This window comes from Phacochoerus africanus, chromosome 4 (assembly GCF_016906955.1).
Source record: "Phacochoerus africanus isolate WHEZ1 chromosome 4, ROS_Pafr_v1, whole genome shotgun sequence".
In the NCBI taxonomy this organism is placed as follows: domain Eukaryota; kingdom Metazoa; phylum Chordata; class Mammalia; order Artiodactyla; family Suidae; genus Phacochoerus; species Phacochoerus africanus.
In genome coordinates this window covers 29,835,083-29,854,377 of record NC_062547.1, presented here as the reverse complement: position 1 = coordinate 29,854,377, position 19,295 = coordinate 29,835,083, and the positions used below count along the sequence as shown (strand labels likewise).

General features: G+C 41.8%; 1 long non-coding RNA gene across 6 annotated transcripts in view; it reads left to right on the top strand.

Annotated features, from left to right (window-relative positions):
- Positions 1 to 19,295, top strand: part of LOC125125266 (uncharacterized) — a 100,798-nt gene that overhangs the window by 48,044 nt on the left and 33,459 nt on the right. For 4 of the 6 annotated variants that reach the window (XR_007134389.1, XR_007134388.1, XR_007134394.1 and 1 more), the window contains one exon: positions 4,438 to 5,153. The exons of the other annotated variants lie outside the window; for them this stretch is intronic. This is a non-coding gene — a long non-coding RNA (uncharacterized LOC125125266). Of the gene's footprint in view, positions 1 to 4,437; positions 5,154 to 19,295 lie in introns of those variants that run through there. 6 annotated transcript variants of the gene reach the window in all.

Below are 19,295 nucleotides of genomic sequence, written 5' to 3'. Positions count from 1 at the left end.
GCCATACCCCTGCTTTCCCTGGGTGGGTTGGGGGCTGCCCACCTGTTAAACTCATTATTCTTACTAGTCAAATACTGTCCAGTAGGTTTTCTGTTGGCAATTTAAAGGTTAACATCGCTGAAGAGCTGAGAAATCATATGGGATTTTTAAATGTCTAATGTCTAATCCCAGCCAGGTAGTGTCCTGAGGAGGTAATGAAAAATTAAAAGCTTTTTTTTTTTTTTTTTGGCTGAGCACTAATCTTCGTGGTTATGGATGTTGTCATGTGCCAGAGGATACTGAGATAATAAGTTAACATAAAATTGGTGGTACAGTTTTAAACCTGACAGCTCTGTGTGTCTGATATGTTTTCTGCAAGTAATTTAAAGATAAGATTCTGCTCTCTAAAACATGTTCTTCAAAGATTGCCAACACAATAGAGCATTTATGTAATTGTATCAATTATACACAGAAAAACTATAGCGCTAGGAGTAGAGGAGTGTTTTAATCACAAAATATTAAAATAACAAAATATAACAACAAGATGCAAACCACACTTTGTCAGTGAGCATTCTTGGCATTGAGTTTTAGAAGCCATTTTGCATGGAAATGAATAAAATATAAACACAGTACTTTATCTAGGTTATGACAAGAAACTTCAAGATTGTACTGTGCATTAAGATAACATTCCAAACCTATCCTTTCAAGTTTTCAGCCAAGAATTTGTTTTTATAATTTCTTTGCAGTTGGCGAACAGCTAGACTCTACTTGAGAATATCAATTTTCATGCTTATGGTCCCAGTCCCGTAGTGTGTAACTGTTAACTTGCTGTGTGACCTTGACTAAATCACTCCCCGCCAACTTGACCCAAATGAAGCAGAATCTCTCAGGCCCCTTCCAGTTTTAAAATGCTGTGGCTCTAGCCTATGGATCATGACATAAACACCATAAAAAGTGATGGCTGGAACACTGGATTTTTAAAATTGGAGCTATTTAAGCATTTTTAAATGATCAGTCTCATAGTCAGCTGTACAGAGACTATAAACCACGGCAGCCAGGGCCTATTTACTTGGTTTTGATGCTGGTTAGCAGCAGCTGTGCTGTTTCAAGTCACCAAGCACCTTCTGCAGTTCACAGAAACAGTCTGTCCATGTGATTCCTGGACTCCCCAACATGAGGAGGGCCTGAGAGATTCTGGGCAAAAGAAGCAGTGGGCCGTGAAGCAACCGCCATGGACCATGAGATGGCCTTGAACATCCACCAGAGACAGAGGAGATGTGGACCCCGTGATCCACTGCTTAGATTGCCCCCTCGAGACCAAAGTACTTATGCCCTCAGTTGCTGGGAGTGTTGGCTGCTGATGGTTCTTCAGATGAGACCCACTCCGGAGAGAGCCTTTGGTGAGAGAGAGCAGCTTTGCCCAAACCAACACCCCTGTCCCGGGCAGCCTACACCCAAGAACTGCAGGTTCCACTAAGTGGACAGCCCTTCCCCCAGTGGGGGTCCAACTCTGAAGGGCCAAGCTAGTGCCCCAGCTCCTGTAGGATGGCCTTTGCTGCAGCCACATGTGCAGTATCACAGTGCAGTTTCTCCCTCGGCCCACAGATGTCGCCCTGGAGCACTCCCCTTGAACTTCTGGCACTCAGATCTCTGTCTCACAGCCTGCTCCAGGAGTCAGAACCTGCCACAGAAACTCAGACCTGAGTTCGAATTGGGTCTGCTTAACTCTATGTCAGGAGTAAAAGTCCTCTTCATCAAATAAAATGAAAACTACCTCATAGAATTGTCTATTATACAAATATGAGGAAAAGAAACCAAAGCACAAAGTAAATAATTTGTATTAACAATTTAATATTATTAAGCTTTTATTATATGTCAGGTGATGTTTTATGTATTTACCATTTAACTCTATGAGGAAGATAATATCCCTGATTTACAGATGAGACAACTAAGGCACAGAGATGTTAAATGTTGCTCCAACCTTGCACAACTAATAAGTGTCAATAATTCAAACCTAGACTCCTGGGCTGCAGAAAGAGCATTCCTAGCTAAAAACTCTGTTGCTAAGAAAGGAAAATTGTTTAAATATTTGGATGATAATAAATAGAAGCCCAGTAACATCACCTGATTTCAGAAGTACCTTTAAAACGAAGCCTTTATAAAAGAAAAATCTGGAGTTCCCATCATGGCTCAGCAGAAACAAATCTGACTAGTTTCCATGAAGATGCAGGTTTGATCCCTGGCCTTGCTTGTGGGTTAAGGATCCAGTGTCACTGTGAGCTTTGGTGTAGGTCACAGATGCGGCTCAGATCTGGCATTGCTGTGGCTATGGCATAGGCCAGTGGCTACAGCTCCGATTTGACCTCTAGCCTGGGACCCTCCCTATGTCGTGGGTGTGGCCCTAAAAAGACCAAAAAAAAATTTTTTTTAAGAATTCTGTATTCTTTATTGCTTACATTTTTATGTCGTTATAGATTGTTTATTTTTGCTTCAGATAAACCCTTTTTCATCAAGAGAATGAATGAAACAGTTAGGAGGGGGACCTAATCTGATATAACAGTGGTTGCTCAATGAGATAATGTATTTTTGCTATTTGTTTCTATTTTAATGAAACATGTACTGAGTTTCTATTTTAATCAAATGTACTAAGTACAAGGTCAAAGAATAAATAGAACAGTGACACTTATCTCACTATTAGGTAGTAATTTTGTGTATTAATAGGGTGTAGGTTATATTGTATTTCCTACAATTTAAAATATCTCCTTCCTCTGGGTCATTATAATGGCCATACATTATTGGCCAAGAGGAGAGGGACCCCGTGACAAAGGTCCCTGCTGTGCCCCTCCTGACCCCTCATTGGCAGTTTATACTTTTCACTTCAGACTAGTTGTCTGTTAGCATCCAATGGAAGGCATTTGTTTCACATTTTACTTCTAATCCGAAGAAATTTATACCATATTTTTTATCTTAGGGGATAATGTGTTAATAATGCTCGTTTGGATCCCTGTTATACATTTAAGGCCAGGGAAGTTTCTTTTACTCTTTAAGGCACAAGTCCGTTAAAGTTTTTATGATTTGCAAACAAAGTGGATTTTCATCTTCTGCTATTAGATAACTAAGGTAAAGGAGAGTTCCTTCTACATCAAATAAATTAAACATCTAAATAATTTATAGCTCCAGTTTCGTTTGCCAGACTAGCATAACTGAATAAAGTCAACAGATTAAATGTTCCCTGGGCAATCAGCAAGGGTATGAGATACAGCACCTGGGCTGCCCCATTGGATCTCATTATTAAATCACAGGCAAGAATTTAGAATCCGGGGTCCCAGGAGATGGGTTGGAGCAGATTTTGCAGGACAGAGCTTTTGCTCCCGCCAGGTATTACAACAGCCATTACTCCTGATCTTCGGAAGTGGAAAACTCTTAGTACAATGGAGATAAAGAGAGGGGCAGAGAGAGGGAAGGAGAGACAGAGGCAGAGAGAGGGGTGAAGGGGAGAGACTGCATTTTCAGTGAAGAAAGACTCATTAAAGTCTTTAGAAACACTCATTAAAGACAATGTGTATTAGCAGAATCTCAGAGCAAAAGTTAGAAAGAGTTATGGAATATTTTGTATATGGGACCACTATTTATCACTAAGTGTCAGAATAAGAACTAGCTTGAAAAATAGACAATATTTCCCTCTTTCTAATTTCCAGGTTTTGACTAATGCCTGCTTTTGTCTAGAAAAGGAAGGTTTGATTTCCAGAGCTGATGGCAACAACCAAGAAACATTAGAGCTTAGGATTAGGGAGTAACGTGTAGTAGCCAGTCTACTGCTTGGGAAGGTGTTTAAGTGCCAGAAACCAGTCATCGCATCTTTAACAAAAGAAATTTATTTATCAAAGTAGGGGTTTAAAATTGCACATTCAATTATGGGAGGGTTCAGATGATCAGTGGAAAGCTGAGGTGGGAGGCAGCAAAAAAAAAAAAAAATACTACTTTTACATCCTATTCATTGCACCCAATAGACAAACCGGGTCCTACTTAAAACAAACAAACAAAACAAAACAAAACAAAAAAAACCAAAAAAACCTATGTAATTCTCTCCCTTCTTGAAAGGTTTCCTGGATATCTAAGTGCTACAAGGAAAATATGGCAGGTAGAACTATGCTTGTACTTCTTAACTATTATTGGCACAGCTTCTCTGGAGATGAATGGGATAGAGAAAGAGAACAAAGAAAAAGTTCCAGGTGTATTGTATACTGACACCTCTAGCTATCACTGGACTTCTGTGATTGTCCCTTTGATGACGGGTGAGAATTAGAGAAGATAAAGGTCGGGACAGGTGTGTGTGTGGGGGGGAATAGTGATTTAGAGTGCTTCACCTCCAAAGTATCTGAATTTAAGGTAAAACCATTAAATTGGGTTCATTGCTGAATTCTCACAGGGTACACTAACCTTTTCATTTTCATTTAGGAAGAAAGGGTGGAAGAGAAGTTTCTCATGCTTGCTTTATGAACGTGGCCTTGAAAATGTCCACAGAACTATTGTTTTCTTGTTGAGTCTGCAGCCAGGAAGGCAGAAATCACTGCGGCAAAGCAGGTGTGAACGTCCCCCTACTTGAGGCAGCTCTCTTTGAAGCTGGAAAATCAAGGACGCTGGTACCTTCAAGGAAACAAGGATATAATTATCACAACACCCAATTGGCCAGTGACCTTCCATTCCTCACGCCTGCCCTCCTCCCTTCGCTGGCACCAGCCCAGGTCCGCACAGACTGAGCTCTGTGTCCCAGACCGGTGCTCAGACGGAGGAGCAGCCCACTCCTGCACCCTTTGAAAGCTTCTTAATCTCTTTCTACTGCGCTGCTCTTGCTGACATAAATCCGCCAGCCCAGGGGGCCCCTGAGCCCCCCACAGAGGGAGGCCCTCCAGGCCAAGTGGAGTCTGAGCAGCTAAGGCGTAGAATTTATGCTTCCTCTCACCTGTGCCGTCTGTCTGTGGCCTCCGCTCCAGTCTTTTTTGAAGGTTTGCACAGAACCTCCCAGCTCCTTGCCAAGTCTGCCATCATCACCTCCGTCACAGAAGCTGACTTCTCAAGGCCACTGGAAGCTAATAACAGGGACTCTCAACTTCATTATTATATTTGAAACGTTGAAAGCAGAAGCTAATAAAATAAGTTCAGAAAAACAAAAAGAGCTATAAATTATCATTGGAAAGGAGTGGCTAAAGAGCTCATCTACTCAAAACACCTAGGGGCTATTTCTCAATTACAGCAATAATCCAGTCTTTGGTCTTCTTCCTTTCATTGTGCAAAAGCCTTGGCTGTGTTCTCTTAGCACAGGTTCTCTTATGCTTCTATGGTCAAGTGTCTAGAATCAAGAGTTACAAAACAAACACTCCCTACCCAACTCCTTGACACACACACACACGCACACGCACATGCACATACTTACTCAACTCCCCACCCAGCCTTGGTCCTAAAGCATACACTGAATTGTACTAGTTCTTTCAGTTAATGATAATGATAATTATGGAAACAACTAAGAAATTTTAATAATCTAGCCTATAATGCTGTAATACAAACATAGGATCATAGGAAATTTAGCCTACCTTATGGTCAATCAATACTCAGGGCAAATTTACAATTTATTTTAAAGTACGTATAAAATTATATTTCCTTCACAGCATAAGACTACCTATGCTATGCTGGTATATTTAATGGAAGAACACCAGAAGAATTATTCCCTGTAAAATCAGAAGCAAACTAGTGATACCCATATCACTGTTCATGTTTGAACAATACTTTTGGAAATTCTAGACCAGTGGTTCTCAGCTGGTGGTAATTTTGCTTTCCAGGGGACATTTTGCATTGTCTGGAGCCATTTTTGGTTGTCATAACCTTGGGGATGGGAAGTGCTATTGGTATGTTGTGGGTGGAGGCCAGGAACACTGCTAAACACCCTACGAGGCACAGGGTGGCCCCCCAACAAAAAAATTATCCAGCCTAAAATATCAATAGTGTTGGGGTTGAGAAATCTTGTTCTATATAATGCAACAAAACCATAAAACATAAATAAGAGAGAGTTTAGAAAAATAATTTTCATTATCGTTACCTGAAAAGAGTATGTATCACTGAGAAAAACAAAAAACAATTAAACATTTAAAATTTATGAAATAGTAAATAACATAGCTGGATAAAATATTTTCATTTACCTGAGAGACTAAGAGTCTAAATTCTCCTATGAGTTTATTATCTATTCTACAAAATTTTTCTGAGAACAAAAGGATTAGTTTAGAAAAGAATACTTAAGAGGTATGAGAAGACTTTTGCATTTCAAAATTATGGAAACAACTAAGAAATTTTAATAATCTAGCCTGTAATACTGTAATACACATATTATAGGCAGATAGACACATCTTCCCAAACCATAAATTGGACTGGACTTCTTTTTAAAGGTTGTCTAGAGCACTGAAAAATTATTTGGGGGGCAATGAGTACTGACACACACACACACACACACTCACGCCTCTTAAGTTAAAGGAAATTAAAAACTTGCCCAGTGTTTTGTTTTTTATATTTTTAGGGCCTCACCCACGGCATTTGGAGGTTCCCAGGCTAGGGGTCAAATCAGAGCTGTAGCTGCTGGCCTATGCCACAGCCACAGCAAGGCCATATCTGAGCCACGTCAGCCACCTACACCACAGCTCACAGCAACGCTGGGGCAATGAGGGAGGCCAGAGATCCAAACCTGCATCCTCCTGGATGCCAGTCAAATTCTCTTCAGCTGAGCCATGATGGGAGCTCCCCCAGTGTTTTTAAATGAGAACAGTATTCAAATGCATCTTTGGAAGTCAAGATAATCTGTAACAATAGATCATTATGATTCAGCAGATCATACTGTAGGTAGATGTAAGTTTCTTGAAGAAAAGTCCTGTATCTTACTGATTTTTTTCATATCCATAATTGACACATATCAGGAACTCAATAAATGTGAATTAATGAAATAAAAAAAATATAAGCAATGAGAGATGATCTTTGAACTCAGTAGTCTAAAGTTAACTTACAACTCCAGCAGTTGTAATTTGGCATCTAAGAACTCACATCTGAAAGGCTCAATGAATAGTAGAAGGTTTTAATAGAAGGTTTTGCCTTGTGTTGTGACTATAAAGTTATAGGATGAGCCAGCAAGAATCAACCAGTGATGTTTTACTAAGAACAGTAAACTCAAGTTTTAAATATTGTAGATTTGAAAGAATCTATATCTACATGATATATATACCAAAGTATATACAAAATTTCCTTGATATTTCTGTTCATTTTTATGATAAGCTTTCAAAGTTTGAGGGGAAGAGAGGGAGGAAAGAAACAAAGAAAAGCCAGGTGAAAAGTAACAATTGGGAAAAAAGAAAAAGAAAAGAGAAAAAGAAAAAAAAGAAAAGTATCAATTTGGAAATAGTCAAAAAATCTTTCACTTTATCACTTCCATGCAAACGCTCAGCCTATCCCTAGAATCTTTGGTACAGATTGCTTAATAAGGTGTATTCCATACTTTCAAGGGGATTAAAAACCCCACAATCCAGTCAACCGTAACATAAGGTGATTTGAAATGCTGTACTGGCACAGGATCATGGTCCAGACATCTCAGATAAATTCATCAGAGAACATATTCCAAAAGTTCATTGTTCTCTTTGATAGAAATTTCAAAGCTTGGGGACAAGAAGAATAATCGTTACTATTCATTGAGGGTTTGCTCTGTGCCAGACGTCTTCCTAAGGAATTTTCTAACTTTTTTTTCTGGGCTAAGCCTTATTGCAGCCCTCATCGCCTGATGAGGAAACAGATGTTATGGAGGTAACGCAGGAGGGCCACCCATGAACTGGCAGAGCCAGCATGGGAATCCACACCTGTCAGCCTCCAAACCCAGGCTCCTAAGTACCATACTGCAGATGTCGCCACAGCATCGCATTTCTTTCAGTAACCCACTCCACATGGATTAATCATAAAATCTTCAAGTCAGCAAGCATTTGGTGGGAAAACATTAGCACATGAAGGGAGAGAAGGAATGTGAAGGAAGTCCATGAAACGGTCCTTGGCTAGAAGGACATGCTATCTCCTTGGAAAGACATTATAGGAAATAGGCAGCAAAAATTACCGACTGTATACAGTGCTGAACAAAAGTTAAACTGCCTGTCAGAATGGCTGGCATAGTCAACAAACAGGTAGATGACCAGTGAGCAGAAAGATAAATCATCAGATGGCATTAGTAGGGAAAGTCTCATTGAGGAGCTGAAATTTGAAGGGACTATCAAAGGATTTGAACAGAAAAGAAGTAATGATTATTCAGGTCAGCTCATGCCCACCTGGGCTGCCAGACCAAATGGTGGCCAAGCTGCAGAGCACGGAACAGAGCTGGGCCAAGACAGAATACCCAGGGTGACCGCTTATCCGGACACATAAGCAGGTCTAGAGTTTGATGAACAAGTCTACATTCATGTGATCAATATGACCGAGACTTGTTAAGGCATATTTTTTGTTCATCATCTGCTGAGGAGTGAATCTCAGTTCTGCCATTTCCCAGCTGTCTGACCTTTGGAAAATTACTTGTCCTCTCTGTGCCTCAATGTCTCCATCCATAAAATGAGCATAATAGTAGCTACCTTCTAGGATAGCTGTGGATTGAACAGGTTAATCTATGTCCCATGCATGCCACAGAGCCTATGCAAGTGTGTGCAAGGGTGATGTAAGGCTTTGCTCTCTATCATTCCTTTTCCATTTTCACCACTCCAGGCTCAAGAGTCACAATTCTAAGTGGTGTTGAGGTGGGGCAGGAGAAAAGAGGGAGGTTTTGCACAGCAACTCCTTCTCATAATCACCTGAATTATTTTAAAAGCCTCTTTTGGATACTGTCCAGTTCCTGAATATCTTTCCTGTGTTCTCCAGAATGGCACAGAGAAACTATCAAGTTTGCTACAAGGACTGAACCTCTATAACAGCTTTGGGTTCTAGTATTTGTCCCTGGCCTCGTTTCCCATCAGCAGTGTACCAGGCTGATGATTGTTTGTTTGTTTTGGTCTTTTGTCTTTTTAGGGCCGCACCTGTGGCATATGTATGTTCCCAGGCTAGGGGTCTAATCAGAGCTGTAGCTGCCAGCCTACACCACAGCCACAGCAACACAGAATCCAAGCCACATCTGTGACCCACATCATAGCTCATGGCAACACCAGATCCTTAACCCAATGAGCGAGGCCAGGGATCAAACCCACATCCTCATGGATACTAGTGGGGTTCGTTAACCACTGAGCCATGATGGGAACTCCAGTACCAGGCTGATGATTAAGGAAGCAAGTCCCTTTCTTAAGTTCTATCAATTTTGACTGCCAGCTCAGGGTCCCCCACCATTCTTTCCATGTGATGTGCATTTTTTTTCAGCAGCTTTAGTAAGAACAAGGAAGAGGACAAGGAATTGAAAGAGGATAAAATGTAAACAGGAGAATAAAGAGAAGAAAAGTAAAGTGATAAAAAGAATTCCAGGAGTTCCTGCTGTGGTGCAATGGGATCAGTGGCATCTTGGGAGTGCTGGGATGAAGGTTCAATCCCTGGCCCAGCACAGTGGGTTAAGAATCCAGAGTTGCCATAGCTGTGGCTTAAGTCACAACTACGGCTTGGATCTGATCCCTGGCCTGGGAACTCTATATACTGTGGGGTGGCCAAAAAAAGAAAAAAAAATCCAATTTCCTTGCACTTGGCTGTCACTTTTATAGCATCTCGGAAGGCTTTTGGCCTTTGGTCAAACTGGGAGAAGGCGAGGGAATAAATATTTATCAAAATCTACTGTAAGCCAAGCACAGCCTCACATTTTTCACACATTCAAAGAGATTAAGTGTCTTGCTTGTGCTCACTCAGCTATTAAGTGAGAGAGCCCGGCTTTAGGTCCAGGTCTAGGTTTAATTCAACTAAATATTGATGGTGCAGCTTGATAGGCCAGGCACTGTTTTAGGAAGTGGGGTTACCACGGTGCAGAAAACCCTTCAAAATCCCTGTCCTCATGGAGCTCACAGTCCACTGGGCAGACAGATGATAAACCAGATAAGCAAATAAAATGTAAAGTGCATTAGACAGCAATGAGCATTATAGAGGAAACATAAAATGGGAGAGGAGGATAGGCTGGGGTGGGAAGCGTGCGATTTTTCAAAAGGATGGTCAGGGAAGGTGTCACTGAGAAGGTGACAGTTGAGCAAAGATACGAAGAAATGATGAGTGCCAGCCAGGTATGCACCTGGGGAGAGAACCTTCCAGGCAGAGGAAAGGTCAAGAGCAGAGGCTTTGAGTCAGGAGTGTGCCTGCGATGGTATTACAGAAACAGCCAAGAGCCCAGGGTGGTGGAAGTGAAGAGAAGGAGGAGGAGAGCCAGAGGAGATGCAGCTGGTGATGGGGCCTGAGAGCCTGTATCTCAAAAATCCCCAGGAAGGACCCCAGTAAGGGAGATGGAAGGTAGCTGGAGGTTTCTGACATGATCTGACTTGTACGCCTAAACAGACTTACCTTCCTGGTGTGTTGGAAACTGACTGAAGTGACAGAGATAAAACAAGAGTAAACAATGAAGGGGATATTGTAACAATCAGGAGAGAAACAGTTGCAGCCAAGGGGTGGCCATGGGAGAAGTTAAACAGGGTCAAATTTGCTTGGATATATTTTGAAGATATAACCAGTAGAATTTCCCAGTGAATTGGACAGGGCTGTCAGAAAAACAAAACAAAACAAAAGCCAGGGGAGAAGAAGGACCCCAAGGTTTTTGGCTCCAGCAAATAAAAGAATGGAGCTGACACTGATGGAGATTAAAAGAGAAGTTCACAATGACTGCTATACATCAGGAGGGAGTGGAGCAACCTGGGCTGAGGTATAAAAAGCCCATGCTCTAGCTAATGTCTTAACTTGGAATTTGGGGATTTGTACCTGTTCATAGGGGTAGGAGGAATGGCTTTCAAGAAGTAACAAGAATCAGGAGTTCCCGTCGTGGCGCAGTGGTTAACGAATCCGACTAGGAACCATGAGGTTGCGGGTTCGGTCCCTGCCCTTGCTCAGTGAGTTAACGATCCGGCGTTGCCGTGAGCTGTGGTGTAGGTTGCAGACGCGGCTCGGATCCCGCGTTGCTGTGGCTCTGGTATAGGCTGGTGGCTACAGCTCCGATTCAACCCCTAGCCCGGGAACCTCCATATGCCGCGGGAGCAGCCCAAGAAATAGCAACAATAACAACAACAACACAAAAGACAAAAAAAAAAAAGAAGTAACAAGAATCAAAAAATGACTCAAAATCTCAAAAAGAAAAGTCATCGTCTGATCCTCCCAAACTTTTTCTGATTACCTGGGCTGTTTCCTACCCTCCCTCCTCAGATAAAATCAGTATATGCCCAAGGTGGTTCTGGCTATCCCTCCCAATGGAAGGGAATGAATAGACCTTTTCACAGCAAATTTTAGAGGAACAGAGATTTTCAGCTTGTTGACACTCTTTCAGGACCACCATGAACTCAGGTACTCCTTCCATTCTTCAGTTCATTGGGCTACTGGCTGCCTTGGCCCTCTTGACCATTTCAGTGTTTTTCTAGGTTGACGAAGGAGGAAGATGGCAGGTCAACCTAATCATTCAAATAACCCCGCAATGCATTGGGCGATTCATTGGGGGCTTTATCACTTGTTTCCTTATCTTGGTTATAAGTCAGGGTCACTGTGATTTTTTAAGACAGCATATGAAAGGGAAGAGGCAATTGATCATTGTAGGAATAAGACTGAGCTAGACCCAAGAGCAGCTGTCTTTTCTCACTAATGTAGGAAGTTTGATGTGCTCACACCCTCACTATTCATTGCTTGGGAGCTAGAGATGAGATCTGGATTGAACATTTATTAATCTCCTACCCAGCAGAGGCTAAGTGCCCCTGCTAATGTTAATCTCATTTAACCCTCACAACACTTAGAAGTGGCATTACCTCATGTTACAGGGAGGGGGTTGGGGGGGTGATGAGGTGCACATGCAGAGAGTGGGAGCAACTGGCCCAAGGTCATGCCACCTGTGAGTGGCAAAAGCCCGGTCTCTAGGGACTCTTGCTCTCCTGCCACATTTTTTTGCCTCCTAATATGAGTAAATAATGAAAGAGTTAAATGCAAAACAGTCTCTAAACCCAGTGATAGTCAAAGATGATTTGTCTTCTCTTTAGAAAGGAAATATCCACGTGGGGAGAAATGTCACCTTCAAATATGGAGATTACCCTCTTATTTGCCAGGAGAAAGTGGAAAAACACTTTATTCCATGCCTCAAAGATGTGATAACAAAGAGAGGAGTTTTCATTTTTCCATTTGCTCAAAAAAGTATCCAAATTCACACCATAATGTGGTGTGTGTGTGTGTGTGTGAGAGAGAGACAGAGACAGAGACAGAGAGAGAAGAGAGGGAGGGAAGGGAGGGGAAGAGACAGGGAGAAATAATAAATGCCTACTCTGTGTAGATACTCTGTTAAGTGTTTTCCATACATGATTTCTCTTCATCTTTGCATCAGTCCTGTGGGCCAAATACTATTATCTCCCTGTTTTCTAGTTAAAGAAACTGAGAGTTCTTCAGGTTAAGGTTTGTGTACCTACCTGTACTACACAAACCTTATGAGACCCAGATGCCAACCCCACTGGACCTACTCCTCATTCCCTCTGCAGCCCAGGACACACCATTTGGAAACAGTACCCCTGTTGAAATGCCTACTCCCACACATCACTCATGGGCATGTAAACTGGTAGTTTTCAGGCTGACACCTTGGCACTTCTGATCCAGTCATAAAGGTAAATATTTTCTTTTGGCTCAGAAATTTCATCTCTAGGAATTTTCCCTAAGGAGATAAGCAGGTACATGTATAGAAAGATCAATGTGCAAGTTCTATACATTGTTATGTAACTTATTTGTCATTGAGTCATTAATATTGTTATTGCGTTATTAGACCCACATGTCTAATAAGAACTAGGCTAGCTCCATTACGGCCCATCCATATTGAAATGATAGGAAATCATTAAAAATCAAAATACATTAAGTGAGCACAAGCAGATACTATCCCAATTGTGTAGTATACATACAGGGGATATAGAATGCTTTGAAAAATACCCAAAGAGACATACTAAACTTTCTGAAAAGACATGACTTCACTTAATTTGGCTCAAGGCTGACAAGAGGCCTATTTTAGCCAGAGGTTCAATGAGTATCTTCGTGCAATTCTGTAAGGATCAGTACATCTTCCCATTGCTCATGGGACAACATCCAGAGTCCTCAAATTAGACTTTACAGCCCTTAGATGACTCCGGTTGTCCTATCATCTATCCTCCCTCTCCCTGCATTGCTCACTATGCTTCACCCACACAGGCCCTTCTTAGTTGGATTGTACCTGCTCAATCTATGCAGGACGTTTGCACATGCTGTTCCTTCTGCCTGGAATGCTTCCCCATTCTTCTCATGGCTGGCTTCTTTCTTTACGTCTCAGCTTAAATGTCATCTCTTCAGGGAGTCCTTCCTTGACTACATAGTGTGAAGTAGGCATCTTCTTTTATTGTTCCCCACAGCATCCTGCTCTTTTTCTTTTTTTAGTACATGTGATAATTTGTAATGACATATTTATGTGTTTTACTTGTTCTGTGTCTGCCTTCCCATAGAAGCTATGCCCTGTGGGGGTTAGATCAACATGTGTTTTGCTCACTGCTGTACACTAGGTGCCTACTCATTCATGGCAGGCCCTCAATAAAGACTTGCTGAATGAATGAATAAACAAAGTTAACACTAGGTTATTAGGCACTGACTCTGGACCTAGCAAAGTGCCAGAAACACTTAGAAGCCTGTTGGAGAAAGAAGACAGGGACGAGATAGTAGGTGGCTGAAAATCAATGTAAATCAGTGTAACACAGGCTATAGTCATTTTAGTATATGTGCTGCCGAAGTGAGAACAAGGCTATAGTAATTTATACAAGGAAATGCTTCACTTATTTCTGAACCATTTTCTAAGAATGGCTCATTGGATCTGAACCGTGCCCAGCATCCTAGAAGTAATGTGAACTGGAGAGAAATATCACTGAGCACAGGTCTCCCATTTTCTAAAGGGATGTAGGGCCAGGTACATGGGTTGATGTGGAGTCACTGGACCACTTGGTGTGAGCTCACAGCCCCTTTTGCCCCACACTGTCCCTCAAAGTCAGACTTCCTTCTTTAAGCAAAGAAAGAAGACCTGCAGTCCTACAGTCTGAAGGCTTGTCCAAATTCCTTGAGCAGCAGTTCAGAAATAGAAGTCATGTCATTGAAGAACCACACAAAACACAAAAATAGTGGGGGAAGGAAAGAGAAAATCCCTTTTGTGTTAAAAGAGAAATTTCCATGTGTAAAATCTTGTAGGAGGCTTAAGAACAATTACAGGGAAAATAAAACAGCTAATTCTACACATTAACTGAGTATTTCCCCCCACGCAGATTGGAAAATGGCAACAGTTCTGACTTTACAGACAGAACGGGCAGGGCTGGTATAGGGTCCATCAGTATTCCTAGGAAATGTCGTCTTCACACATGAAAAGGAGCCTTTGTGGTGGGGGCTGGAATGGCACAAATATTTTCCAAGCCCTATTCAAACAGCAACTTCTATCTGCTACCACGCTATCAATTTTTCCAACAGTTGATTGCAACTTCACCTCATAAATCAATCTGTACAAGAGGTCAGAAGCCAACCACAGCCAATTAAAACCTCTCAGCAATAATTCATCCAAGATCTGAGTAAGGATTTTTTTTTTTTTTTACAAGTCCTAGGAGGCTCTTGTTTATTCTAATCAGATCAGTAGAGGAAGAACTAAATTGGGTAGAACCCACATTTTTCTCTTATCCCAGAACACAAACTCAGATGTTTTTCTAAGGAAAGGAAGAGGAAAAGGAGAAAGATATGAGGAAAGAGTGGGCTGAAGAATTTAGAACACATTCTCCACATAAAGTCGTGTTCCTAAGGCTCTCCCCTGGGACTGACCTGCATCTCACTGCTTCCCCTGCTTGACTGGGGAGCTTCTCTCCTTGCCTGCTTGGGGTCTGAGTCCTGTCAGTGATGCGTCTGGCAAGTAAACACAGCTACCTACTATTTAGTGAGGTCCCATGACACACTGGACCCTGTGAACGATGGAAGTCAATTCAGTGTGTTTGTTGCTTTTTAGGAGACTTTGGACGAAAGAGGATTAACCAGGTGTGTAAAGTGCTGGAAAAACTAGGAGGCGATGTAGCATATATTATAAATACATAAATAGATAATTGCAATGCATATTAATATACTAGAACTATATAACTATATTTTCACCATAGAACTGTGTTGGAAGCTGAGTGAACTTGGACAAGTGACATAGCTTTCTAAACTTCTGTTTTTCATCTGTAACATGGGTAATAAGAGCAGTACCAACTGATAGGCAGGTGGTAGATCAAACAAGAAATTTGCAAGACACTTGCATGCTCTCTGGCCCCCAAGGTACCTACTTAGTGCTTGGCAGTAACTAAGAATGAAGATAGACTTGCAGCCTGGCTGGTGCTCCCTGGTTATCAGCTCATTTGGTTTCAAGCTTCTCCCTCTAGGCTCGGGTCTAGCCAGACTCTTGATTGATCACCCCTGGGGTCTTCAATGATATGGATTGGAGGTCAGGATTGAGGAAGTGCAGGTTCCCACAGGCCCTCAGGGCCGCCTCCCTGGGGCAGAACAGCCTGCTGGGCAGTCCCTGCTCTGTCCCTCTGTCCGAGAGGCTCAGTGTGCCCCAACACTCTCCTGCCTGGTTAGCAAGGCTCTGATTTAATCCCCCTCTCAGCCTCAGGTGCACATGCAAATTTTCCAACTCCTTTTTTTTTTAATAATAAAATGCTCTATTTTCTAATTAGAAGTGTAAAAATGAACGCATATTATAACCATTTGAACAGCTTTGAAGTGTGTAAAGGAAAAAATTAATAACCTCCCTACCTTCACACCCTTTGCTCCCCACTCCACCACCCCCATCTTAAGGTAACAAATGGCAATCATTCTGTGACTATCCTCCCCGACTTGTAAATACTTTAAAATACCTTTAAAGTGTTTATGCAAGCATGCACAATCATATAGACAGATGATAAGCATTACATCTGCAATATTGCCTTCTTCTCCCCCACGGTTCAAAGTCTTGTGGACCCCTTTCCCAGCTATTATTTGGAGACTTGAGACAAAGCTGTGAGATCTTGACCCAAGTTCCACAGGACATTCAACAAAGAAAATAGAAGTATTGGCTTTGTCTTCCTGGTGACTATCTTTTAGGATTCATTCAAAGAGATCTAAGATTTTGGTTTCAAAAACCTTTGGGATAAGGAAGTAAATCAAAGAACTCATCTTTTATTTCCCTGTAAAATCCAGGGCACTTGTGGCTATTTATGGTCTGTCTCCCTTTCCTAGGAGATTGTCTTTATGGTTTTTCTAGGTTTGGAGGGAGCAAAGGAGAGCTGGCAGCAAGAGACTCTGTCTCCCTCTCAGAACTCTCTTTGCAGCTACCAAGACGTGGCCTCTCCCGGGATGAGGAAACAGTGTGTGTTCTATGCAGACAAGCTTGGTCCACTCTGTGGTCACCCTGTACAGGGTGATGGCCGGGCCCTCAACCACACTGGCCAGGCACATAAGGCCCTTCAGGAAAACACATCACAATAAACAGTGTCTACCTGAGACATTTAGCTGCTGAAGCAGCTGGCGTTTTAATGAAACTGCCTAGGGCGAGTCCAAGAGTAGAGAGAAGTCCCCTTTCTCATCAAGTCCTAGGTAATTCCTGAGAAAATGAACCTGAAGCCAAATCCTGTCCCTCAACCAGGACCCCAGAGGGGCAGGAGGGATGAGCAGAAGGTCATGGTGGTCATGCCCACCCCAGCTGTCCTCTTCCCTCGTTCTGAATTCATCCCCAGCATCATCAGCAGAGAAAGGACCATCTAAAGGGAGGAGATGCTTGTGTTCTTGTGATGAGGTACTTGGTATCTCTCTCAACTCTGTCAGGACCAACACATCCTCACATACACCATGTGTTGGGGCAAGGATATAAATAAAGAGACACGGCTGAGTGAATCTAGATAAGAGCTAAGAAAAAGCAATGTATCTTGGGAGAGGAAAAAGGTGCTCTGACACCAAGCTTAAGCCCCTAAATCCTGCTGAGCACTAACAAGGGTAAGGAGGCTCCTTCCAGCTGGAAACAGAACAGCCCTCATAGGGTTATTTATCATTGGCCCGCCTTGTTTATTATTGTCTGCAAGACACAGAAAGTGGCTATGTTTATGGCAGGTTAAAGGGAAATCAGAACTGTCCACATGGGGTTTGTGAGACTCCTGGGGCCTGATGGAGATTAGAAAGAAAAGGTCACATGGCGTGGAGATCTGTCCTGATATACACACACTCATATTCCCTAATCTCACTCTGTGAATATGTTTATTATTGGACTGTGAGCGTTCTGAAAATAGGGGTGATATTTTATTCCCTGTACATCCTCTCCCAATCATCCTTTCCCAGGAAGTGAGATTTATGAAGCAGGAGCTCAATAAATATTTATGAAGTGAACTCTATCGGAGAACAGAATCTTTTCCGATCATCAGTGAAAACAATTTACTCTTAGGCTAATACTATTCAGATTCTGGTATATGAAGGCCAAGACTAGCCAGGGCCTGAGGAAGAGACAAGTAGAAGTTAAAGAAGGTGCTGTTTTCAACCTTTGCAGTGGATAGTGTAGAAGATCAGCTTTCAGAACATGGATGACTCTATCTGTTAAATTTTTTTTACTTTGTCACTAATATTCTTTTTAACAGGGCGGTCAAATTCCTTCCATTTTTCATTTTAGACTTGAGGCCTAAAATATAAATTAAATATACATGTAAATGTATTATAAATATAAATATCCCAGCACAGTGCCTGGTATTTTCCCCTCCTCCTCCATGCTGGTTTCTTTCTCCTTTTCCCTATCCCGCGGACTTGAATTCATGGAAGTTGGCATAAACTGGTGCAGATTCTTTCCTGAGAGCACAGTTTATTAGGGAAGAAGGAGGAAGGTTCAGGAGGAGTATCCGCGAGGAACAGGAGAAAAGGTTCTGTTTTGGTGCAAGCGATAGTTTTCCTGCAGAACAGTACATACATATGGGGATATCTGCACTAGCAAAGCCACCTGATGCTTACAAGCCAGCACGAGCATATTCAAGAGAAGTCCAGCTGATAGGGATCTAACGCAGACTCTTCTCAGAAAGCTCCTTCTGCATCATACATGGTGACACGTTATATCTAGTTCCCCGTCTCCCCACTTTAGAAAGGAAAACACGTTCGTGGACTTTATGAAGAACCCCAGGCTGACTTTCTTTGAACATGACCTAGAAAAAAATGACAACAGAAGACATCCGTCAAAAGCCGAGGACAGAGAGAAGCGAAGCCTTCCCTGCGTGCTGTACCCCCACCACCTCTCTGAACAAAGACATTTAAATTGTTTGGAAATTGAAATTATTTGTGGCCTCTTATGACATTTATTTAGAGGAAGCATGTAGATTTACAATGTGAAATAATTAAATGTGTTCTTTTTGAAAGTTCTTTATATTCTACAGTGAGACACGGGGAAATGGAAAGAAGACTCCTCAGAAATGATAGAGATACAAGGATAAGAAAATGGTACTATAAGAAACTGCTGTCCAGCTAACTTAAACTCTGATAGGAGCTTTACTCAGGTTTTGAGAAGTCTTTGACAAACTTGGCATTTCTCAAATTTGTATAAGACTCTTAAGAAGTGTTGATTGAAAAGCTACAAAATTTAGTCCAAAAAGCCAAAGTGAGAATCTGAAGCCATTTTCTCCTCTGATTTGGTTTGATTCTGTTAATATTTTTTCTTCTAGTTTTTTTCTTTCCCTGCCATGTTTTTCCAATGCCATCATTTTAGTTTCAAATAGTATTGTCCCTGTGCTTTTAGAATATCAACATGTTGCATTTACATATCAATTAATTCTTTCATTGAATAAGTACCTATGTAACTGCCACATGGGACCAAGAACTGAGTTTTAAAAGATTAATAATTGAGTTCCCGATGTGGTGCAGTGGGTTAAGAATCTGACTGCAGCTGAAGTTTGGGTTCAATCCCTGGCCCAGGACTTCCATATGCCTCAGGTATGGCCATTTAAAAAAAAAAAAAAAGAGTAATAAGATCTTTCAGTCTACCTTTTCCTATAGTATATGGTATAGTTTTTAATAGTAGTTCATTACCTTTTTTTCCTCTTCTTATGGCCATACCTGCGGCATATGGAAGTTTCCAGGCTGGGGGTGAAGTGGAG